The following is a 26,503-nucleotide window of genomic DNA, read 5'->3' on the forward strand; positions in this document are numbered from 1 at the left end:
ATATGACCCAGTAGCACAATATTCTACAAACCATGTACTGTGGATTCTTAGCTGGCTGGGCAAAAATCATGCTGCTTGCTCTGAAGAGATGTGTAGTGGTAGCTAGTCTGTTCCTAAGTTAATTAAAAGACTTTTGAAGTAGAATCTGACAGCTATATAATATCACTCTTTAAAACAGCAAATTGCAATTTAGAAGCCTGTTAGACATAGTGGGTTTAAATCCACTCTTATTGTCAAAGGGAAAGATGCTAGTGTTTCAGTGTGGACACTCATGACAGTGATGGGAGGGATTCTCCTATCTCAGTAGATAATCCCACCTCCCTGAGCCCGGACTAACTGCCAGTATAGCTATATCTCTCAGGCATGTGGATTTTTCACACTGCTGAGAGATATAGTTATGCTGATGTAAATACCCAGTGTGGACCAGCCCTCATTCTCCATTATAGGAGCCTGTCACAGGTAGGCTGGTTCCTGATGCCCCTGAAAGGACTAGCCCTGTTTGATACACCCACTTATATCAGGGTCTTGTTTTGCTCTCGATCTTCACTGGCTTATGGAAGAGCATTTCAAGCTCAACAGGAAATATTGGCCTAGCAAATTTCCATGTTCAAAAGTATAAAGGTGGGGCTGGGAATAAGATCTTGGATAAAAAAAAGAGCTTGTGCGCATTGGGGTACATGCGGGTATTTTGTCACCTGTAATATCAGTTTGTTTTGACTGCTTTCCATAATTATTTAAATTAATTCCACGAGAGGTAAAATGGGAACATTAAAATGTAAAAACTTACCTTGTTTCACAAATAGCCTTATACCTTTGTTACATGTCAGTTTGCACCTTGATCTTTACACTGCTTTTGGGAGTTCTTATTATATCTATTTTGCCCAATCTATGTTTTTTTCCGTTAGCCCGCACCAAGTGTAAAGTGTGTGTAAAATGTTACCAACTCAGAATGGGACCATTTTAATTTCACTTTACACTATTGTAAATGATTGCACAAGGCTGAAGAAACAGAGAATTAAGCTCACTTTATCTTTAAAACCTAGTTTGATCCTAGTAACTCCTTCAGCCCCAACATTCTTTGAAATTGGATGCAAAACCACCATATGTGCAGTTCCAGATTTAAGAAGTAACATTTGGTAAATATAAATGTATATGGGAGTTCCAAAATAGGTTTGCCTTTCTGGTTTACTGAAATCCCTTTAGAAATGGGAAAATATTGAATGCTTGTTACCCTGGTTCTAATTAATATAATCAGAAGTCAGAAAGTAAAACAAAGTAGCTTGGGATGACAAGACACTGGTGGTAATGTAAGATAGGTTCCAATTAAAGTGACTAGCATGGTAGAATGCATGTTAATGGATTGGAAGATTTTTCAAATAACACAAATAATTCTCTCACATGAACTTAGACCTACCATAATAATCAATATTCATTCATCCAATCCAGATTTTATGGCTCAAACCTATAGTAGCAATTTTCTCTGCAATATAAGTTGATATTACAGCATGGCATTTGGACGTGTGGAAAGTCCATTAAAACTGTTGGGGTGTAAGCCAAATGAAGAGGAAAAATGCTAGAAATGTTCAAAAGAAATCTAGTGGCCCTACAGTGAAGAGAGAGTTCTTACATTGGTCTTTTTTTTGTCCCATTTCAGTCTCATATTGCTAGTCACATGCTTAAGGTTCTTAGATGAGTCAGGGCTTGAGCAGCTAGCAGAATGTAATGAGCCGTGATTCTCTATGTGGAATAAGAGCAGGCAGAATTCCCATGATTTCATCATATGGTGATTTCTTTGATTGATAGAAGTTATTCATTTTTGCAGAAGGATTGGACAACCTCGCTAAGAATTTTTCATCTGTTTTCTGTAAGTGCAATGTTAAAAGTATTACAGTAATTCAGAGCATGAGCCTTGTCATGCTTGATTTATACCCTCAAAAGTGAAGTACAATTATTCTGTGTTGTTTTTTTCATTTGCTGCAGGCCTGGAACCCATGCTGTAGGGAAATATACATTTGGTTAAAATTAATTTGTAAGTATTCTACTCCTTTAATTTATAGTTTTGGATAACATTTGCTTGTGTTGGATAGCATGATTATTTACCCATTAGAAATGGCAGGTACTGATTATGATTTAGTAAGACAGTAATGCTATTTAAATTGAAATTTCCAGAACTTCAGTGTGGTATAATCTACCCTATGCAGAAAAGTTCATGTCCCTAAACAGGGTCTGTTGTCTCAGTTTATAAAAGACTAATAGAGACTGTTTTGTTCTATACCTTTTGGGCACTTCTTGTTACATTAACATTAAAAATCACAGTACAACTCTCTGAGTGGCACAGTGGATGTCTGTAGCAGCGAGTGCCTCTTTAAAGACTGCAAGGATTCCCTGGTGCTTGACTTTACAGCAATGCTACTTTTCCCCTTGGAGTCCTGAACTTCCTGTTCCACTTCGAATGAGTTTCCAGCCCATCAGAAAAGTAACAGCTGTGGACTGGAGCCGTGAGTGTTGAATGATAACTGGCTGGAATAATTTATTGTTTTGTTATTAATAAGTAGCACTCATGATTGGAGGAGTGAAGGGTGGAATATGGAGTGTTTGCCTCACGAGTGGCTTCTGCTGGCAAATTCATCGAAAATAATTGGAGTCATCCCCAAGAGGGCAGCTCATCTATTGTGACATTATACCGAGAGAAGCTCTGTTTCTCCGAATGAGGACAAGGGCATATTCTGGAAGACAAGCGTTGGTACACAGAATAGAGGAATGGGGTAGGGGTGGTCTTCAGTGTTGTCCCATCCAGAAGAACCATTGTTCAACATCAGATGTGAAAAGGAGGACACAGAGAGAGCACGAGAGAGAGTCAGGATTCTGTCCCTACAAATTCCTTTCGACAGCTACACAATATTCATTTCATTTATTATTCCTGTTTGTGTCCATCATCGTTCAAGTTCTTTCAGTGGAACTAAACTGCATTTGAAAAGGTTAAATTCTTAAGAACTCAGAGCAGTATTTTTTAAAAGCTCTGAAAGGGGAGAGAGCAATTCTGCGGAAAGAGGTGTCCCCATCTCCTATCATTAATACTTTTCAGCACTTGCGCAGGCTAACAAAGGGATCAGATGGGTTTAATTGTTAGAGAAATACAATGTTTCATTTGCAACACTAGGTGCTAATAATAGGTCTGTTCTTTGATTGATTTGCCACTGCATATAGTACATCAAGTCTTAAACGCTAACCCTTAACTTTCAGGGACTTAGAAGAAAGTTGCTATGTGCCTCAAAATTAGCATGTTTTTGTAAAATTAAAATATTAGTTCAGGGCTGAGTTTTTTGTTTGTTTGTTTTTTTAGGTACATATCTCTCCTCTTCCGATGATTTTACTTTTTTTAAAACCAGAACTTTTAACAACAAGAGCAACAACAGGAAAGAAACACATATACAGATACAATCACATAATTACTTTTGCGATTTTGAGTACTTTTTTGCCATTCGAATGAATAATGAAACAAATGCATATGCAGTTTGTGAGACAGATTGCAGGGCCTGGCTATGCTGTGTTTGGTGCAGGACCTGGGTTGCAGGGTGGAAATGTGGTTCTAATCCTAAGAACATCCAGGGACTGAACTTGCTCCTAAAGTAATCTGCTAAAGTGTGACAATCAGGGTCCAGCAAACCCAAGGGAAGAACAGAAGATTTAACCCCCATAAACAACCAATTAAACCAACATTAGATACAGGGTCATTGTACTATAAAAATATATTGAGTAAGGTCTTTTATAAAAGCTTGTACTCTTCTGAACTTGATAGTCACTATGAGATATGTGTATACAGCATGGCTATGAATGTATGTATTTGTGTATATGGAAAATAGTGCTCATTACCTTCAGTTAATGAGCACATTTCCTCTTCATAGCAGTGTAGTAAGCAGTCATGCAGGGAGGTGCACCTCCCGAACCAGTTGTTTACCCAAAGCTAGCTGCAAGTAACTACCCATTGTGCAGCCCAGCAAAGGACAATGATGGGTCACTAGACTTAATGCAAAGATATTAAGACAACTGGAAACTAAAAAGAACATCCAGGCTACCAAACATCAAGTCAGGAGGGAATTTCCCCACTCTGAATAACCATGAGTCACCACTGAGTGCAAATGGCGGGGGCGGGGGTGAAGGGGGGAAGGAAAAAGCCTTTTAAAAGCATGCTTGGAACTAAGGCTTTTCATGCAGAACTTGGGGACAATCTTGAGGCAGAAAGCTGTCTGGGAACACTGGATCCTTCCTATAGCTAGGGGGTATGCTGGGGAACTCTTTTAAGGCTACAGATAACTCTAATTGGAACAGGGATTTTATCTAATATGAATGTGTAAAGCCTGAGGTTGTGTCCTTATGTTTATTTCCTGTGTAACTTGTCAATGTTTGCTTTCCCTTGCTATTTCATTTTTGAATCTGTGGTTTTTCGGTTAAACTTTTGTTTATTTTCATCCCGAGCAAATATCTGGTGTGTAAGTTCTCTGGAATGCGTATGCCAAAGTAATCTGCTATCTGGAAGGCTAGCTTCATGCCTTCGGAGAGTGACAAACCAGAAGGGACTAGTCTGAGTGTCTGGTAATTAAGAATGTTGGGAGGATGTATTTGGGGAGACTCTGGACTGGAAGGGCCATTGGTGGTACTCTGCAAGGTGTAGCTAGGCTGGTAAAAGACCTGGTAAGACCTTATGGGCAGGCTGCTGGTGTCAGAGAATTGAACCATATCTATACAGCATAAAGTTACAGGGCAGTTGCTTACAGAACCCCTTACTGGTCTGGGTGGTCCCCAAAACATACAGTAGTGTAGTGAACCCCAAAAGATAGCACACAATTACCAGACTGACTGCACCTCTGACTCCTACTGCTCTCTTTGAGTCTCTCAAGCTGTCACCACCCCCAGGGTGGAATCGTGTGATTCTCCCACTCTCTGCCTGGGCTTTGGGCCATAGTATCTAACTGTTATTACCTCAGCAGGCCTGAGTTCGAATCTGCTCCTCCAGGAGCTATCACCAGTAGCATCCGGTGACCAAACAGCCTTCTTCGAGCCAAACATAATTTATTTAGAACTAAAGCATTTCAGATTGAGAGATTTTCAAAATAATCAATAGCCTGTGCTATGCCTGCTGTCCCTAAGGCTTACCATCTCCTGGAAGTTTGGGGAGGCCTCCACTGCTTCAGACATTCCCACAGGGCCTGTCTCTGTGGTAGTCTGTTCCCCTGCAAACAGACCATTGACAACTTCCTCCTCCTTGCTCCAGAGAGTCTTTACAACAGTTTAGTATCTAGTTGAACTCTGGGATCCCAGCCTTGGCAAAACAGTGGTGTAACGTTTGGCTGGAATTTAGCAGGAGCATCTTCACTGCTCATAACTTGGTCATTATCTTGTAATAGCTCTCTAGAATTTGTTTAGGAGCCTGCTTACCTATTGTCTTGCCTTCCTGCTTCTTTTTCAGTAGCTCCCTATTAAGGTAAACCAATACATTCATACAAGAAACCCTAATAATCTAATATAGCTATACAGTGACTTTTTCACTGACAATGTCACACACAATATTCATATTATTATTACATAGCAGCTTCATGTCCACCACACACAGCACGTCCCAACCCAGCCAACTCCCTGGTCTGCCTGGGAATGCATCTTTTCTCTGTAAGAGAAGGGGTTGTGAACTTTTTGTGTAGTTCTGACCATCCTTAACTCCTATGGGACCAATGTGAGGGAAGGAAGCGTAGCAACTTCAAGTCCAGAGCCCTTAATCAGCTAATAAGAGATACTACAGTATTTAGCGCTACAATGACAGCACACCTCACATGATTGATGCTGCATGTGGGATTTAAAAAATAGCAAAGACCTAATTGAAATCAGTGGAGTTACATCAGCATAAAACTGGAGTAATGAAGTGATGAATCAAGTCCCCAAAGTGTAACTATAACCCAACTAGCCAGAGACATGATTTCCAATGACACTGTAATTGTTGTACAGACTTTAATAAAAAAAAAATTCTATAAATTTTCACATTTACTTCTTGGCTTCAATTATCTATTTATTTGAAACTGAAAACTAATTATGATATTTTCATACGTTTTAAACACGACTAGAATTAGCTGTTGGGAAATGAGTAATTGATGCAATAGTTGACACGAGACAGAGTTGACACGCTATTTTTATACATCATTATTTGAAGAAACATAGAGAATCAATTAATTCGTCATTAGTTCTGAATTATTTCAAATGCTTTGAAATACTTATGCATTTAATGTTTAATCAAGGAAATGTGTCTTCTAATGGTGTTAACTTCAGGAACTTAAACACGCTTGCATGGGGCTCATTTCAATAAGATATATATCCTCCACAGTGCTAGGCCACAGCAGCTTTCATGAGCTTTTGAGGGCTCTGCAGTAGTACAGCCATTCATGATTCTGCTCATTTTCCCAGTCCTCAGGGGCTGCAGAACTCTACATTAGAGATTTTGTTCTGCCGCACTTACTGGAGTGGAGCTGCTAATCTATGCAGCCTGATTGTTATATATTCTGCCTTCTCTAACAATTACAGGTATTTAGTCACTGTAGCATAAGGCTGGAGCAGTTCTGAAATATATGAAATTTACTGCATGGCCATATGGAAGGTGGGTGTTTTAAAAATTATATTGAATAGGAATTGTGTGAGGATTGGTAACTTTTGCTTTAGGCAAGATTGCTGATGTAGATCTACGATTCTATTCGATGGCTTCCCATCTAGCCAGGTTCTGAGATTTCCAAAGCAATACCCCACTTCTGTTGACTTTCATATTTGACTTTCAGTAGGAGTTGGGTGCCTAACTCTCTTTAGGCTTTTTGAAAAATCTCAGATTTTGGTAATGTAAGATGTTAAGAGCCACATAATGCTCACCCAACTAAAATGAGAATGAGGAAGCTTAGACACATTAAGAGTGAAGAAAGTGAAAGAGTGAAGAAACTTAAAATCATTTAGCCCAAATATTTGTCTACAGAATTACATTCCTTTTGCTTTATTCAGGTTAGCAACTGTGTGTTTTTCAATGATAGCTACAGAGGGATGTCCCAGGGCATCAGATGATTGTATATGCAAGATATAGGCGTGAAATATTGAATAATGGAATAAGAAAAGTAATGAAATAAAATTAGTCTATTGGAATTATTCATATTTTTTCCTTGCCAATGAAACATTAAAACTGAATGCTATACAACAGTCAAAGGGAATCACATTGAATTCTAGAGTTGTGTGAAACTTTGTCTATGAAACCGAAAACCATCTGTAACTTATTTGGTTTTAGGTTTGATTACAAATTTTAAACTCTGTCCAGATTTAGTGAAAGGTTCACTATGGTTTGTGTGCTTCCAAATGAACTTAAGCAAACTTGGGCCAACTGACAACCAGGAGACAAGAACCTAAGTGACTAAAAAGATGAAGGAAATCGTCTGAACTGTTGTGAACTGAACTCTGCCAGTTCAGATGAACAGTTATGATAATTAGTATAACTGCTTGTTATGTAAGTCACAGTGTGTGCAGCACTGAGCTAGCCATAATTAAAGAGTTTATCATGTTAGTCTAGTTCATTGACAAATATGTCAGTTATAGGGTTTAGAATGTTCAGCAATCTGATCTTATTTACCTATTAGGTAATAGGAATTTGTTGATACTTTTTTAAACTAGGAGTTCATTTGAAATGCTGAGGACATCATCTTTTTGAACCCTGAAGAGAGAAGCTTTTTAAATCTTCTTTCCTAGTAAATTTCTAAAACTGCTGCTACTCCCTTGAGTGCAGAGGGACAAGTTATCTCATGAAAGAGCCTTTTTCTGGGTCCCTGTTTCTTACCATTTGGCTTTGTTTGGGATACTTAGATCCCATGGCCACAGGCAGAGCCTCTATTTGCACATGTTCTCTGGAGGATTTACATGCCTAAATTGGGCATGTACCCATTTGAGTCTGAAGTCTGAAATTCTTCTTTCCTCTACCTCAAGTATCTCTCTCTTTAGAAAACTCTGATCTCACTGAATACTTTCTAAGTCAAAAGTTTAATCCTCCTCAAGTCAAGGCTACAATTCATAAAAGAATGCTATAATGGGCAGCTGTGTGCTATGAATGGTAAAAGACAGTGTCACCCCTTAGTAGTGACCATTAGCTTAGAAGTTGGAGGACTTAGGGAACAACGTTTTTCCAAATGCAGATAACATTTATGTTTACTTAGGATTTACTGTGCATTTGTAAAGCTTTAACTGATTTTCATATTTAAATGGTTACACACAAATCTCAGGCCAAATTTGTGCTGATACACCCAAACCATTAACGTAAACAAGATTATATGGGATGGTAAATGAGCATTGAACTGCTATCTTTTGTATCTTGCAGAAATCCTCCCCATTTAGCTATAAATGTAAATAACCATTTATGGCCAGATCCTCAGCTGACATAAATCAACTGGAACTAGACTGATTTACAGCAGCTGAAGATGTGGCCCTTTGAAACAGACAATAATAATACCTCTTGTGATGGGGTGCTCAGCCCAACAGCCCTGAAGTGTTTAAGGTGCAAATAGGGCCCATTAACCTTATAGGCCACACCTGGTGGAGAGTCTGGCTGTACTGGAAATAGCTGATAAAGCTCAGCTGGGGGAGAAACTGGCTTAAAATGTAAAACCATTACATTCCCAGTAAAAAGGGGCTGCAGTGTGGAAGTCATTCTCTGGCCATGAGGGAAGGTTCACCCACAAGTCTGGAAGAAAAAGTCTGTGGGAGGCAGAGTAGGAAGTAGGCCAGGGAAAGAGCACTGAGGTTAGAGATTGTGCAGAACTTGGCCGCTGATTATTGGATAGTGGGTGGGCCCCAGGTTCTCCTATCAGCCCCGGGGAAGTGCCGTAGTACTGCAGGAGATGCCAAACTCCTCTGATACTCTGGAGCGGGGGAAGATACATAATGACCTACCTGGAGGGCTGAGTCACAGAGAAAGGCTGCAGGGTAAGTGAATGGTGGAAGAGGGAACTGGACTGGTTGAGAGCTTCTTCCCCAGATGCAGCCACATCACAGCAGTGAATAGAGAACCCTGTGATACCCCTTTGTTATTTTTTCAAAATATATATCTGATGGGAGGGCAACAGACCCCCACACTGGCAAGGAGGGTTAATGAGGGCCTCGGGACCCAGCTGTCCCCACCCTGCTGTGCCTGTAGCAGATGGCAGGTGGGGAGTTAAAAAGAGATGGGCCTGCTCGGTTTAGGGCTGGTCAGGAAGGAGAGCAGAGCTCAGCTTCTCCTTTGGTGAGGGAAGGAGCGCTGTAGCCAAGAAGTGTCCAACAGCTTGCTGCCGTGATGAGCCTCCTGGTGTACAGGACAACCTGGCCGAGGAAGACTGGCTGAAAGGGCTGGCTTCATGGAAACAAGCTCTGAGTAGTAGGGCAGGGTTCTGCCAAAGACTCCCCAGACAACCCCCATTTTGAGTTTACAGTATTCCTTTGTTTTTGGATTTTAAAACCCCGGAAGAGGTGGAACTTAAGTGTGCCTCGTTCAGAGGGCCAAAGCATCGCTACACTGGACCTGTGAGAAGTGGAGACCTTGTGACAGGGTGAGTAGTGCCCCATGGGATGCAGAGAAGCACCACTGACATGGGTCCTCCTGTCATAGTAACTTCTTTAGTGTTGTTGACATTCCTTTTAAGCTGTCCAACTGCTATGTAGTGTTTGACTCTGTACACCTAATGCTGCCAGGAAAATGAACACTTAGCTTGGAGTATTATGTCTTCAAATGCACCTTTTCTCCCCCTACTTCCTACAATGCATTTTTCTACATGTTGAAAAGAAAAATGTTTGAATATAGTCTTTGAACTGTAGTGAGCTGTTGATAGTAATGAAATATCACTGTACAATACTACAGTATTCAGATATTCAAAGGCTGGCTTTGCAGAAGTGTGCTTGCTAGGGGTATTTGTTCAAGTTCCTTTGAGAAATAAGGAAATAAAATTCAGCTGTGAGAATAGCTGTACTCCTCATAAGTGAACAACATTAGCTAATTCTTCTTTCCAGACACATTTGGAAATTTAAGACCCCCACTTAGCAAAGTTATTTTCACAATGTAAAGAGGAGTGGCAGGATAGAAATTGCATGCCACATTTTAAGCTGCTGAAGCTTTTCTCCTACAATTTATTTTCTCTCTGAAACAGGTTGAAAGCTTTGTATACAGATGAGGAGTGAAGGTGGTAGGGTGACTGAGATGCAGAGGTCCATGGGTGACTGTGGAATTAAGAAAATACAGAAAGACGGGCATCTTGGTGGCTAAAAATTTGGCAGCCTGCCTGCCAGAAGAACCGTTGAGAAATATTTAATGCATAAGGTTCTATTGTGATCTTTGATATGCTAGTCACTAATCACTCCAGAACCCTACACAACTAAAAGGGAAAAGAGGCCTGACATGGGGCAGCGCGTTTAAATTATTGAAGTTGAAGCATTTTGTATAGTTGTTGTTTGTGCAAACTCATAGAATTATGTGTGTGTCAATGTTAGGGGGATGAAAATTACAGAACCAAGGCACTCAAATACTACAGTGCTAAGAGTGGGGTTATGTAGCTAGGAAACTAGAAGGTATGCAAATAGCTATGTAGGGACTGGTTTCAGAGTAGCAGCCGTGTTAGTCTGTATCCGCAAAAAGAAAAGGAGGACTTGTGGCACCTTAGAGACTAACCAATTTATTTGAGCGTGAGCTTTCGTGAGCTGCAGCTCGCTTCCAGTAGTTATGAAAAGGACTTTGTGTCAGCTTCCTATGTTCTGTTGCCTGTAGGAAGTTAGTGAGATTGTTCCCCATTTCCCTGTGGCATTGAGCAAGTCACTTAGGCCCAGATTTTTAAAGGTATATAAGTATTGCTGCATTCAGCATAGTAAAGCTTAAGCCACATTTTCAAAAAGTGATTTAGGCACTTAAAAGCCAGAATTCCATTGACTGTGAATGGGATTTGGCTACCACATGCCTAAAATCCCATTTGAAAATGGGACTTAGGCTTTGCTATGCTGAACGCAGCAATGTTTAAATACCTTTAAAAATCTGGGCCTTAACCATAATGCCTCACTTTACCCAACTACAAAATGGATATTCTAATTAGAGCTGGTTGAGAATTTTCTGACAGAATGACTTTCTAATGGAAAATGTCCTCTTCACAAAACCAAAATTTTGCAAAGGAAAATTTCAATTTGGCCAAAGAACGTGCCTGACAAAGTCGAAATAACTGTTCTCTGGCCGCCTGCTGTGAAAGCTCTTGATAATTTCACTTCTGTGCTGAAAGTGAAGGGGACAAGAACCTTCCCGGTGTACTGCCAGAGGCTGAGCAGATTGGCGCTCTGCTTTTCTTGTAGCCTGATTGTCTCTCTGGCAGCTGGGCTGGGGGCAGATGGAGAGTGGAAGAGCTGCTGGAGGGAGGTGGAAAGTGAAATTTACCAAGACCCTTCCTGGCAGGCAGCTGGCAAACTGAAAAAATTCCATTTTGGTTCTCCAGAAACACCATCTTTTTGGAAATTCTTTCCCACATAAATCTTTGCATTTGACTTTTCATCCTGATTTAGGATTTTTTTCCCCAAAGATGTTAACTTTTTCATGCAACAAGATTTTCCAGCCAGCTCCAATTATAATCCCTGAATAACTCATAAAATGCTATAAATCTTAATATTTCCAAAATGCTTTGAGATCCTTAGATGACAAATACTATGGGGATGTAAGCTGTCCTTCTTTGAACTAGAAGAAACTGCATTACTTCACATTACATTACCAGACAAGACCAGATTGGAATAAAGTCATCCAGGCTTCTGAGGCAACTTCTAATTTTTCTCTGGAATGAAGTCATCAATCATGATTGTCTGCTTTTTATAGCTTGCAAACACCTTCGGTTTTGTTGACATAAAGCTTTTATAAGTTACTTTTGTAAATTGTGCTCATGATGTCCCTTCAGTCACTTTGCAAGTAGTAAGTAAGCTAATATTTTAATGTTTTCTCTTAAAATGTTCTAGGGAGGAAAAATATGTTTTTAGAGCCCCTTGCAGCTGTCAGATGGTTGAGACAGCTTATTTGATGTTGAATGACAAGCAGTATTACAGACAAAGATAGAGTGAAAATATATGTGAGCAGGAGAGCAATCCCCTAAAGGTATTTTTAAAAAGGGCTCTCTTGTGTGTATTTACAATTGAAGTCAATGGTATTTGAGGGTGCTCGGCACCATGCATGATCAGACCCCTTTTGTATGTGTAAGGGAGGCTAACTTTTAAAGGATACAGTCTTACTCCTGCCTGCAGGATAGTTGTTTGAACAGTCTTGGAAAAGATATTGTTACAGTAAGCCCTCTGCTATCCAGTCCCTTCTATAGTCTGAAGAAATGAGAGGCATTTGAGTGGAACTGACACCTGAAAAACTGCCCATTTAAAAAAATATGCAAAATTCAAACACACAAAAACAGGAAGCCAGTTTTGCATCACTTAGTAGGTGCCTTTTTAATAAAGAAACAACAGACCAAGCCTGTAAAGCAATGGCAGTTTCATACATGAACCATCAGCCCATTTTGAGGAGAATCGCCTTGCTCAAGAGGCTGAGAAATGGCAGAGGAGGAAGGAAAGTGTATAGCATTCTGGCCAGCAGTTGTGCTCCCCCCAAGCAGCTACCTGTCTCGTATGTGGAAAAATCTGTAGAGCATGGATTGGACTCATCAGCCATTTTAAGACTCATCAATGACTTTTCCCCTGGCAGACATCATGCTCATATCGATGGATAGCTGATGGCCATAAAGATAAGAGCTTCCATAAAATGTTTGAGAATGTTGCTTGCTGGAACTATCGTTAGAGCAAGAAACACTTGAATAGATGGGGAAACTTCATATGCTGTAGTAAATAATTACATCTAGTGCCTGGTTTTCAAACATTTAGATGCAAACACAAAAACCATGAACCTAATGAGTGTGTGCAGCTACTATGACCAGCTATGTACATGATTAGCTAGGGACACAACTCTCTTTTATGTGCACAACAGTAGGGGCACAAATATGTGTGTATTTGCATACCTAAACTTTTGAAAAATCAGGTCTGAAGTTCCAAACACTTCCTAGATTGCCATATTGTTAGAACATATTAATAGACTAGATCAAATAAAAGCATTTGACACATCCAGGTATAGGACACAAAACTATGCAGGAGAAAGGACAAATACTAATGAGTCCGTAATGCACGTATAAGTGTTGCTACATTTATGGAAACGGGAACCTTGTAAAAATATAACACAGCTCTAACTCTCTACAGAAAATAATTACCGCAGTCTCCTGCATCAGCTTTTACAGTTTATTAACATTAAAAGTGCACCTAAATTCTGTTTATTAATATGGCTTAAACAACAAGGAATGGAAAAATCACTTCCTATACTGTTCTTAACAACAAGGATATCTATGTAATTTTAGTAAATGTCAACAGTGCTTTTGTAACATGAGAAGGAAACCACTGAGTGTGTGGGTGGGGAGGGAGGAGGGGAATAGAGCCAAAGCTAATGCACACAAAGGTAGACAATGAAAAAATATCTTTCCCTCCAAAGAAGTCTTTTGTATAGAATGAAATACCATTGTAGGCTCCTTTCAATGCACAGTGAGTTGGTGCACGCAGTTTCCTTTTTAAGTAAATGGGAGGAGTTGTTCTGCATAAATTTCATGTATTGCACATCAGAGTACTGCCTTTGAGCCTGTCAGCTGCTCTTGGGGGAAATCTCTCTGGGGTCCCAATGTGCCTACAAATAGAACAGTCTACAAATTCTTAACTTAAATTGAGTCTATCAGCACTTAAATTCCAGGGGTTGCAGTCTTGTTGTCTCCTGCTCAGTTTCTTAGGGCAGCCTGGCATGGGACTGTTGCCCCTCTGCTATCCCAGACTTCGTCTCCTTTTCTTTCTCTGTCCTGTCTCTATTATAGTTGGGCTTGTTTTCTGTATTGGTCACAGCTGTGGGTACGTGCCTCCACGACTGGCAGTTCTGCCAGCTAAGCAGGAGTGTGTTCAGCCTGGTTGCCTGTAAGCAGGGAAAACTCTCCTCTCCTTTCTGCCGTGTTCAATATGGGGCTCTCACAGAGCTCTACATTCACATATTGGGGGAAGCGTCCTACCCATGGCATGGTGGGCTTTGGCAGAGGGTCAGTACAATAATTAAACTTCCCACACTGTGCTCCTCTGCAAGGTTCTGCAGCTGCTGTCCCCTAGGAGGATCAGGCAATTGCAGCAGCAGCTCTGGTACCTCCCCTGTCTGCTCCACAGAGGGGAGAGAAAAGGAGCAGCAGCCAGGACTTCCTTGAGGGAAGATGCTGTGGAGACCTTTCTGAAGAAGGGTGGGAGAAAGGTGTGTGTGTGAGAGAGAGAGAATATGAGTGAATTAATTGTAATGTGGGCAGGAGCAACCTGGGCAAAGACTGAGAGTTGCTGGGGGCATGTAATGGATTAAATAACTTATTTAACTCACACAGTGAGGAACCAGCCTTAAAAACAGGTTCTGTAGTGAAGAAACCAGCTGTATCTTGACGTGCAACAAAACTTGGGTGGTCCATGCTCTTTGACAGTTTGTCACATCACATATTCCAATGGTTTCTCTTGTCCATTGGCAGGTTTGCAGGTTGAGAGTAGGGCTGATCAAAAATTTGGTTCCCCTGTCACTGCGGAACCTCTAAGACTCTTCAAGATCCAGACCAGGGTCACACTTTCCCTCATAATTGTCAGGAGGCCATAGCTGGATCAGTATGGTTACTGAGATTGGCACCTTGCTCACAGCTGGGGCAGGGGCTCTTGGCCTGGTGCCTACTGGCCACTAGTACCTTACTGTAAACCCAGTTGCCTCCTTGGGATGCTCCTTAGTCCCTGTAGTCCTATTCCTCGAACTGTTTCAGAGTGATATCTAACAGTGTACCTCAGGAAGAACGGAATTCATATCTTTTCATACCTGGATGATGAGAGGCAAGTCCTTAGAAGAAATTCTCTCTTGTGTTCAGTTTATGTTACACTTTCTCAATCATCTGGGCCTCATCCTGAGCAGCAGAAGGTCAACACTGCTGCCAACTTAAAGAACCGAGTTCAGTGGGGCCCTGATAGACAGACAGCATCTCTGCTGACTGACCAATTCTAGGCTACTGAAACTGGAGTCTTAACCCTCAATCTCAGGAATACTTGGGCTAGGTCATATGGCTGCCTTGACACAGGTAGTCCAATTTGCCAGGCTGCACATACGTCCTCTTCAGATATGACTGAACTCAATCTATCATATAAATCTACTGGTCTGATATACCCTACAGATCCTGAACTCCTTATGAAGATGGATGGCACAGGATGTGCCAGGACATTTCTTTCACTTAGTCTCCACTGACCAGAACTATTGTCACTGATTTCTCCTTACTGAGCTGAGGAGAGCACCTAGGGTGGCTGAAAGTTCAAGGCCTGTAGTCTGAACAGGAAGCTTCTCTGCATATCAATATCCTGGAGCCTTGTGCCATCTACAATGCCCATCAGACCTTTCAGGATCACATCAGGGACTCAGCAGTTCTCATACTTGCTCACCGATATCTCCACAAATTATATGAACAGATGAGGAGAGGACACTGCAATGTGTTGCAGTGTTCAGGCTCTGACAGTTTTACATTGGGGAGAACATTTCCCCCCTGTGTAATCTCTTCCTGGGATGACCTCAGTGGAAAATTTTCCCTGCACCACAAATGCTCTCTGAAGCCCAGCGTCCTGTTTTCCACTTCTGAGGTTTGGGACATACCAATGATTGACCCATTTGCCACAAGAGGTGAGAAGAAATGCCAGCTGTTTTGCTCCTGTGAGGGTCTGAGTCTGGCTTCCCTGACTGATGCTTTTCACCGAAGCTTGGAATCAGCACTCCTGTATGCATTGCCTCCTATCACAATCATCCCTGTTTCTCTCCTCCCCCCCCGAGTCATTCTCAAGTGGACATTGTCTCAGTCATGCTGGGGCATTCAGAATGAACTTAAAATAATCCAATGTTGGTTCTTTCTGACCTCCCATATTCCTTCCTCTTCATCCCAGCCTCCTGACTCGGCACCATGGTCAGGTTTTGCATCCAGCTCCATGCATCCTACAGCACAGATGGCTAGATGAAGAGGAGGAACAATGTTCGGAGGCAGTCTGACAAGTCCTGCTCATTAGTTGGAAACCCTCCACCAGCATGATCTATTTGGCCAAGTGAAAGCAGATTGTGATGTGATCATTGGCCGAGGCTTATATCCAGGACGTCTAGGAGTACCTGTTACACTTTCAGTCTTCTGGACTCATACTAAGTTAATAGAGAGTGCACCTGGCAGCAATGTCGTCATTTCATCCATCCATCCATTCAGGGGAAGTCAGTGTTCTCAAATGCCATGGTACTGAGATTCTTGAAAGGAGTCTCTCATCTCTAACTGCCAGAGAAAGAACTGGTTCCTTTCGTGGGACCTTAATCTCATCCTGGCAGCCTCTGGCAACTTCTTCCCTCTCTGTGTCATAAACCTGCCTTCTGTGTCAGAAATTTGGTAGCAATAACCTCTGCAAGAGTATGTGAAGAGATAGCAGACCCTCCTTAAATGCAGTTTTCCAAAGACACCCTAAGATTTTTGCCTAAAGTGGGTTCTCAGTTTCACTTGATCTAAGTGTTGTAGCTATATGAGGTGGGGTTTTTGTTTTTTTCATAAACCACATTTAAAACTGGAGGAGCAGTGTCTTGACACGTTGGATGTCTGGCAGTGTCTAGCTTTCTATGTGGATAGGACTAAACTGTTTTGTTCCTCACCTCATCTGTTTTGTCATAGTCAGATAGAATGAAGTGTCGAGCAGCTTCATCCCAGATCTCCAGGTGGATAATTTCCTGCATCATGACAGCATATATAGTAGCTCAAACTACGCCCCATCGCCAGGGCACAAACTCATTCTACAAAAGCCTAAGCAATGTTAATTGTGTTTCTAAATGACGTTCACACTTCAGACATTTGCAAGGCTACTCCTTGGACGGTCAGATATATACCTTTATAAACCATTGTCATTACTACTGCTCCTCTCGCTGAGATGCAAATTTTGGGAAGGCAGTCTTTCAGTCCTTGTTTACATAGACTCGGAGCCCCACCTCCTGTCACCTTCTTGGAAGGCACAGCTGCATGACCTTGAAGGAAACACAATTACAGCATTGGCCTGCTAAACCCTGGGTTGTGAGTTCAATCCTTGAGGGGGCCATTTAGGGATCTGGGGAAAAAAATTGGGGATTGGTCTTGCTTTGAGCAGGGGGGTGGACTAGATGACCTCCTGAGGTCCCTTCCAACCCTGATATTCTATGATTTTTCAAAGTGAAAACTTAAGTAGCTGTTCTTCAAGATTTGATGCAGACATGTATTCCACAACCCACCATCCATCCCCTCTGCACTGGCATCTGTGCTTCTGATGTTGGGTGCAAAGGAGCTGATGGGGTGGTGGGGAAGGGGGTTAGGGCAACACCATCCTTGTACGGGGGGAGGGGGCGCTAAGGTCATGAGATGTGAGTGCTGTCGTTATGGGTACTGCTAGGCAAAATTCTCCGACTCTGGCACACTGGGTGCGTGCACACCTACGTGGAATTAACATATCAAAGAACAACAGTTACAGTAAGTAACAGTTTTCCTCTGTTTCTAAAGGAAAACAGCAGGAAAACTATAAGGAGAGGCTCCCTTGGGAAAAGGAGTGTAAACATATGAGATTTTGAGGGAACGTCTGTCATAGGAAACACGTGATATGTAAATATGTAAACAGAATGGGAGATCCTTCTGCATAACTTATAACTCAGAACATCAAAATCCATGCAGTAAGAGGAAAGCACAGAGAGCCATGATCAAGACCGAGGGCATAGGGATCCTACAGAAAAGCATGTTATAAAGTTACTGGGTCAAATTCTGCTCCAAATATTTGGAGCCTCTTTTAACTACATGTATTGGGCCAAAATTCACCACAGGTGTAAGCAAGTACAAAGCAAGTAGTGTGTACTAGAGTGAGGAAGGTAACTAACTATTTTTCCATCCCAGAAAAGTATTTGACATGTCAACTTTTTCCTGTCCAAAATTAGAATTACAACTCAATTGCAAGATTTTTTGCAACTGACAAATGAAAATAACCCTTCAGTTCTGGTTAATCAAAAATATTTCATCTGGATAATTTTCAAACACTTTGTTTCATTTCTGACCTTTTTACTTCCTTAAATTCTGAAAAGTTGTTTAGAAATAGAAAAACTAAATTTTTTGGTTTCAAAACTGTCAAAACAAGATGTTTTGGCAACTTTGGAACTTTTTTCAACTTTTTTTTTCTCTTTGGGGCAAGAAATTATTTTGAAATGACTTTGTCGTCTGCAGTTTTGATTTTGATTGACCTATTTTTAAAGGAAAATGTCTAATTGAAAATTTCCTGACTGACTCTAGTACTTAACATACCTGGATAGTGGAGTTGACCAGAGTATATAATGCACATGAGGAGAGGAAGGGCAAGCACTTCTGAGTTGGATACTTGTATGCAAGAATTTAAAATTCTCTCTTATAGCTTAAAACTTGTTTTCTGTGAACACTTTCACCAATAAAACTCAGTTTCCCCATGATCATGGAAACCAAAAGAACTCAATTAAAAACTCAGTTGCAGAAACTGTCTCTTTCAATACTTGCTCACTTCTACTTCACACTGGGTTTGCAAGTGGTTATTTATGATTTCCTAATCTAGAAACTACTGGCCACATCATACAAAGCCCATGGCCACTCAGAGCTTGGGTACTGTAGCCCTTTTTCACGTTTGCACTTACTTGTGCAAGTAGTTCCATTTACTTCAAAGGGATTCCTTGTACGTTACCAGCCAGAGTAATTGCAGTAGAGGCCCTTTATAGGTGTCTTGAAGACCAGAATTTCAGAAGTCCTCAGCACCCAGCAGTTCTCACTGAGTACAATTGCAGCTGCTGGGTGCAAAACACTTGGAAAATCTGGCCACTTTATACAGATGGCTAAATGGGAACTGTGCTCTTTTGAAAATCTGACCTTCCATGTTTACACTTTGTATCTATTCAAACAGGTGGTTCTGATCAGGTGGAACTCCAGATTTCATGTTACTGAATGACACATTGAGAAGTGCAAAGCCAGCAGTGACTCAAACATTGCATCTATCTTTCATATTAATAATATTCTGTGAAAATGTAATATTCCTCACTTCGAATGTTTAAGTTGTATTATAGACCTGATGCCACAGAAATGGAAATGTCAGTCATGCTTGTATCAAATGTTGAAACCAGGACAAGGAGTAACAAAAAGTTAGATTCAACACCTTAGGCCAAATTTTATTTGCAGTGACATTGTTAGCCCATAATCATTGTATCCTGAATATTTATAGAGGTAGATATGGTGCCTATGTTGAAAGTTAAGGGATAAAATCAGATGAAGGAAATTTGCAATATATATTTTCTAGGAAAATAGAATAACAAGGAATTTTTCTTTGTTTTTATTGTGTGTTGTAGGGACTGTAGAGATTAAGTGAGGTGACTCATTTTGTTTTTGTTTTGTTTTGTTTTGTTTTTTGTTTTGGTAGTGTTGCATGCAATAGTTCTGGAGTCTAGTACTCTAATCAGAGGTGATCATTTTGTCTTGGAATCCTGTTCGTGTAAAGGTGTACTGCATTTATTTTGTGGTTGGAAGAGTAATTGGCTAGTAATAGTTGCAAAAGGTTTGTCTCATCTGAATAAAATTGGTATAAATGAATTTAATAGGTCAATTCTGCTCTCAATTTCAGAAGTGTAAATCTGAAATAAAGTCAGGTTTCAGAACAGAGTCTGTCTGGGCCATTGTTTGAGATCAGTGGGGAGCAGGATTGCAGCTCTTTCATCTCATCAAGCTTTGTTAGCACTTCTAACTTACTCATTCGTCAGGCAAAACTGCCAATGAGGTCTGCCGAGTGTGGCCCTTACTGCATATTCTAGATGGTTTTTAAAAATACAGCTATCAATAAAGAATTCCACCCCCAAAGTCTAATCATTTTAAATTGGGTCAGCTATTGTACCAAAATAACCCATCTTTGGCCATTTAGTAAGGCTTTCTCCATTCTCTGTCATAAAATTATGGAGATTACTGGACTTCACAGAATTTAATACCGACAATGGACTCTAGTTAGTGAATCATCCTCTAATAAAAGTGGGAAACTTTCCCCAACAGGAGGCCAAGTACTTCTCCCCCTCTTCGAACAACGTGTGGTATAACTTTTAATCAATCCAGCCGACTCAGACATGCAGACTACAGATTGTGTGGTGTCTTCATTGTAAAAAGCACGAAGAGACAAAATTGAAATTGATTGCAGTGTAATACACAAAGAAATATAAACTCACATCTTGTCCTTTTTTTTGAGTCTTAATGTTAAGCCAAATATCTAATGTTCTCAAGTTCCTGGTGGTCACAAGAAAATTCCAGGAAAGTGAGATATAGCAGCAGATGGAGAGAACTCTGTATTTAATCAACCGTAATAGCACTAGCAAGGCTAGGGACTTAGGTGCAGCACTGTCCTACTCAACGTTTTTATCGTTAGAGCCACTGTGTCTTTGAATGGAATCTCAAAGAGCCACAAGAATTAAAAAAAAATTGTAGCAAGTTTCAGTTACTAAAACTAATTTCCATTACCATAGCTACCCTGCATTGCAAGGACATTCTTGCAGCAAAAACTTCAGAAGTTTTCACTTTGCTGGGCTGCCACTATGCACACAGATGTAACTTATTTCTGTGTGGTGTTTTTTTTGTTTTTTTTAAACAAATCAAAATACTTTAAGGCAACTTCATTGTCAGACATTGTGTGATCCAGGAGAGCCACATTCATGGTTGTATGAGGAGACTGATATTGTTCACTAAATGGTAGTGAGAGAGACTACATCTGATGCATTCTCCATCTCATGCCCTCTTTTTGCCACCCATTAGTTCTCTGTCAATCTATGCTGCCTTTTCCCTTTCTCACCGCTAATGTTCATTCCAGCCTGGGGCTGTAGTAGAGATTTTTAGATGGAGGCAGAGTATAGACCAAGGAGACAGCCTTATCTGAGTGGTTTTTGAAAAGCAGTGAAGGAATAAGAAACAGAAGCAGCCACTGAAGTGAACAGAGAATACTCTTCAATGAACAATTCCCAGGCCCAGCAAGGTACATAAACTAATTATTTTCTACTGGTCAGTTAAAACTAATATTGAAAATGATGAGGGTTCTTTCTGTCCTTCTAGTAATCCAATTTTTCATATTAACTAGGAACGGCATTCTCCTCACTCGAGAAAGCACGTGCACAAGACATAAGAACCAATCAGTTGGCATGCTGAGTGGCTTAACAGAATTATTAGCATGTCTATTAACATAATATTATTTGCATAGTCACTCCAGTACAGATAACTTGGAATTTGACTCAATGCCTATTGTATTGAATGGAAAAAACTTCTGTTTGTTCAGTAGTCTTTGAGTCAAACCAGGATTAGTTGAGGTAGGGTATTCTGGTATGTAAGAGTTAGTATGTTTGAGAGAGAGAGAGAGAGAGAGAGAGAGTGAGCAACACCAGATCAAATTCTCTTTTTGGTTGTAAATCCAGAATAACTCCATTCTCTTTAAAAGTCTTAGAGACAAGGTGGGTGAGGTCATAGATGCTGCCTCTGTGGGTGCTCTGGGGCTGAACACCCCCAGAAAAAAATAGTGGGTGCTCAGCAGATCAGATCCTCCCCATTCCCCCCAACACCTCCCACCTGCCGGTGGGACCAGCCAATCAGCTCTTCCCTCTGCCTTCCAGTGCCTCATGCCTGCTGCGATCAGCTATCCAGTGGAATGCAGGGCGGAGGGAAGGAGGAGTGGAAGCAGGAAGAGGGGTAGAGTGTGGGCAGGAAGAGGAGGGGAGGGGTTTGGGGGAAAAGGGTGGAGTGGGGCGGGCCTGGGGTAGAGTGGGGGTCCAGCACACAAAGTTGGAGCCTCTGAATGAAGTAATATCTTTTACTGGACCAACTTCTGCTAGTGAGAGAGACAAACTTTTGAGCTAAACAGAGCTCAGGTCTGGGAAAAGTACTTGGTGTCACAGCTAAATACTAGGTGGAACAGATAGTTTAGAATAAGTAGTTAACACACATTCTAAGGGACCATCCAAGGTGATGTGGCCTGTTAACATCCCTATGGTCAGAGGATGGGGGGGGGAGGGGTTAGTGGGTTACAGATTGTTGTAATAAGCCATAAATCTAGTGTCTTAAGACTATGATTTTTGGTGTCTAGCAAAGTTATGAATTTAAGTTCTCATTTTGAAGTAGTTGTGCAGATTTCCTTTGAGGATGAGGGCTCAGAGGTCAGATATGGAGTGATCACTTTGGGGTGGGGGGGAAGCTTGTTCCTAGGTGAAATGATGGCTTTTGTCTTTCATCACTTTTCTGTTTTGAGTTCCTTTGAAAGAGTGGTGACTTTGGGTGAAACCAGACATAGTTGTTGGGATGTTCAGTGCCCTGGATGAGGTACACCACATGTTGAGATAGGCATGTGTAGGACCCATGGATCTTGAAAGGTGTGTTTGGCATGTGGGGCAGGGTGGGCGCTGATCATTGTAGCAGTGGAGATAAGTCTGCAGGTTTTGAATCTGTTTTGGCAGGGTCTGATCCGGTTTGAGTTACTGGGTTCTGGCCAGTGGGAAGCTTGCTTCTGATGATGATTTTTCACAGGGTTGGGGGAATGTTTGAAAGCCAGAAGAGGGCTTTTAGGAAAGATTATTCGGCATGTGGACCTCATTGAGCTTGAGTTTTAACTAGTCAATGATACCTCATAGGGTTCCAGGTGGTAAGTGACAACTAGGGATGCGTACCCAGAGGCATTTTTACTGTATTGAAGCAGGTTTTCTCAGGGTATTTGGGTAGCTAATTTTATTATATGATCTACTTCTTTGGTGGAGTGTCCTTTATTTGATGAAGGCAGTTGAAAGTGTGTTAAGGTTTGTATCCTGGACTTTCTCATTAAAGCATATTCTGTGGTATTTGAGGGCCTGCCTGTAGATAAAAGATTTCTTGATGTGTTTGGAGTGGTTGCTGGCTATGTGAAGGTAGGTGTGGTGATCTATGGGTTTCTTGTATATCATTGTCTGATCAGCTTTGACAATGGAACCCTACAGAGAGTCCAGGACTCTGATGCTGGTGCTGGAGTATTCTGGAGAGAATTTGATTGATGAGTGGTGGTGGGAAATTGATGATGGCATTGAGGTAATCTGACCAGAGGATGACAATATCATCAATTGCTTTTGTGGTACATTGGCCCAGAAATTCTTCCTCAAGTGGGCCTATGAAGAGGTTGGCATATTGAGGAGCCATCCTAGTACCCCGGCTGTTCCCATGGTTTGGACAAAGTGTTTGGAAAATGTAAAATTGTTCTGGCTAAGGATCGAATGTGTGAGTTTGGCAATGAGTTTGGGGGTGGCTATCTTGAGTGTTGTCCCTGTCTTTGTAGATATTTGAGGCAGACAGTGATGTCATCATTGTGGGGGATGTTGGATGTCACCCCCCTATATCCCATGGTGGAAAGGATGTTGTTCTGAAGGAGGTTTTAATGTTGTGCAGTTTCTGGAGAAAATAGGCTGTCCCCTGGGGGAAGCTGGCTCTTTGTGTGTTTAAGTGGGTTTGAGGATGGTTTTATGAGTCTTAATATTCTGGGACTAACATTGTTATAACCACACTGCAAACTTCAAAAGTCTAGTAAGATTCCATTACAGTAGAATTATACATGGAAATGGAAGCTCTCCAGCACAAATAATCTTGTTTTGTGTTATGTAAAATAATTTCTACCTGCTGAGCTGGGCAAGAGCTACCATTATGTACTGTACAGTGATACAACATTCTGAAACTGAATTTCTAAAGAAAGCTTATTAAGGGTCCCAACTTACATGGGCTTCAGTTGTTTTGATTTGAAGTACATAGCTGACTCATCTCAGCTTTGGATTTTCCCAAAATATAATAAATCAGTGGTTTAGGACTTACACATAAGAAGACACAAACCAATTCTTATTTAGCAATCTTCATGCCTTATGCTGCAGTTAGACTAAACAGTCTTTAATTTTCAGTCATCTTAAATGTGAAATCTTTGCATAAGAAAAGACTGCAACTGTGAATTCCTAAAAAAAAAAAAAGTTTATAATGAATATGTATGAATAAACAGACTTAGTAATTTATATTGTCATCCTAAAATGGTCACTAAAAGTATGGGCTAATAAGAGAAGAAATTTAATAACACCCACTCATTTTGTGTTGAAACATGAAATCAGAGTAGCTTAAGGCCTAACAATACAGGCTACTTAGATTCACATGCAGAAACACTACTGAGAGGGGGGAAATGAATACCATTCTTTTGTCTGTTAGCTGTTTCACTTACTTCATTTAACATCAGAACTGGGGCAGTGGATAAATACACTAACTTTCCATGACTGCACAGCTGGATTCAAACATATGAATTGATTATAGCCCTGATTGTGTGGCTATACTAATTACATGCACAGGTGGCTACTTAGATGTCCATTTCTTTGTGCATGCCTTCATTGAAATTGTATGTGCAATTGCAATAGCTGTACATGGAAAATCAGCTCAGATAGTTTTGCACGTCTAAATACGAGCTTGCACGTCTAAAAATCTGGCCTCTAGGTCCTTGTGGACATTTGTGCATTAACAAAAGCTAGTATGCAATTTGGCAAAAATGAGGAATGACTCTATTTCTGTTTAGAAAAAGCTTAGGTTTCCTAATGTAGCATCTCATGTAGAATTAGGCCCAAAGAGAGGACAGATTCCTGTTTAAATGCAAATAAAGTAGCCAAGCAGACAAAAACCCAATTTTAAATCATTAACTTCAGGCCGAGGATACAATTCAAATTAACTTTAATTTCCAGATTCAGAAACTTGGATTACCATTAATTTACCTGGATATATATGGGAAAGACAGGTGAAGCTTTACTTTTTATGAGCCATTGTTTTTTCTCATCAAAGGCACTTCTTAATACTGAGATCAAATAACCGGTTTAACCTTCTGAAGCATGTCCTCCAAAAACCTGAATTTTAAATGAATTATACCTGTAACTTCAGAACTTTCCAATATGATCTGGTTTCCAATAGCATGTATGTTTTAAACTATTTTTTCTTTCTAATTGTATATTTATGTGTATATGACATACATGTGTATGTTTGAAATATATTTTATACTGCATGTACAACAATGCGATACTATATTTCTTAAATGCAGCATCATTTAGCACTAAAAACTAGTACCAAATGATAGGTAAGGTCTGACAACAAAGCATTGTGGTGCATTGTTTTATCATAGATAATGAAACAAACATCTTTGCTGAGTTGTGGTTATATTAAAAAATAATCAATCAAAACCTCCCACAACAATTGGGTAGGGCATCCTTCATGCACACACAGAGGTCAGTGACTTGCCCAGTCCAGGTGTTTGCAATGTTAGGTTAGATGCTTTTAGAGATCAGGTTTTTGATCTATGACCAAATCATCATGGTTAGTTTAACTAGTGAGGTTCAGTGATGGTGCTGTATCTTCATGTATTTTAAATTAAAATAACTGTATGTGGACATCTCTTATTTTTAGCTCCTTCTTGTAGGTGAAGCTCCCATTGTCTTCAGTTACAGTTCTTGCCTGTGACAACTTTGTGTGCGCATGTTGTATAGATGGAAATGATGCTGCTTTTCATTTTATAAATTTTCAGATCAACAAGCCAATAGCAAATCTTAGCTTCACAAAGTAATTTTTTTTCTTCTTCTTGGAACATATAAACAGTTGAGCCTCAGAAACTAATGGAACTATCTATACTTCTTGGGTATTCAAAACTGGGCTAGAAATCTTAATAGAAGGATTTCTTTGGAGCAGGGACCATCTCTTTGTTCTGTGTTTGTATAGCACTTAACAGTATGGGATCCTGGTCCATGACTAGTGCTCCTAGTTGCTACTGTAATACCAATAATAATTCATGAAAAAACTCTTTCTACTTTTGCTGGCAATATCACAAGAACCACCGCCCAGCCTTTCCTGCAAATAGACTCAACCAAGAATGTTGTTGTTAAATAAATATATATAAAATTGTTAAATTATATATAGAACATTTTTCATATCTCAGGTCATTGGGTTGTATATGTGCCTAACACACATGCCCTCAATCTTACGTTATTTTATACTACTATCTTTGTATTAACAAGCGTGTATATCCCAACACTAGTGTCTGAGTAAAAAGTATTCAAGTTGGTGGAGTTACACTGAAGCAAAACTGGAGTGAATAATAAGATAATTAGGCCCCCTGAAAAATGACTCTCGGGGGTGAAGAAAGTCAGTTTCTAGACAAAACTCAAGAAGTGAGAGCCAAAAGGAGTGACACACAAGATTTCTTCTGTATAGCAGGACTGGGGGGGGAGGTCCCCCCCCGTCGCCCCCCAAAGATAGCTCAGACTTTAGATGAAAACCTTTTTGTGTAA

At 40.5% G+C, this 26,503-nt stretch overlaps 1 long non-coding RNA gene across 1 annotated transcript in view; it reads left to right on the plus strand.

Moving 5' to 3' along the window:
* The first annotated feature begins 1,986 nt into the window (after window positions 1-1,986).
* Window positions 1,987-26,503, plus strand: part of LOC311529270 — a 229,688-nt gene continuing 205,171 nt past the window's right edge. The window contains exon 1 of the long non-coding RNA XR_014713812.1: window positions 1,987-2,029. This is a non-coding gene — a long non-coding RNA (uncharacterized lncRNA). The remainder of the gene's footprint in view (window positions 2,030-26,503) is intronic.

Source organism: Lepidochelys olivacea (genome assembly GCF_965140295.1).
Source record: "Lepidochelys olivacea isolate rLepOli2 genome assembly, chromosome: 12".
NCBI classification, from domain to species: domain Eukaryota; kingdom Metazoa; phylum Chordata; order Testudines; family Cheloniidae; genus Lepidochelys; species Lepidochelys olivacea.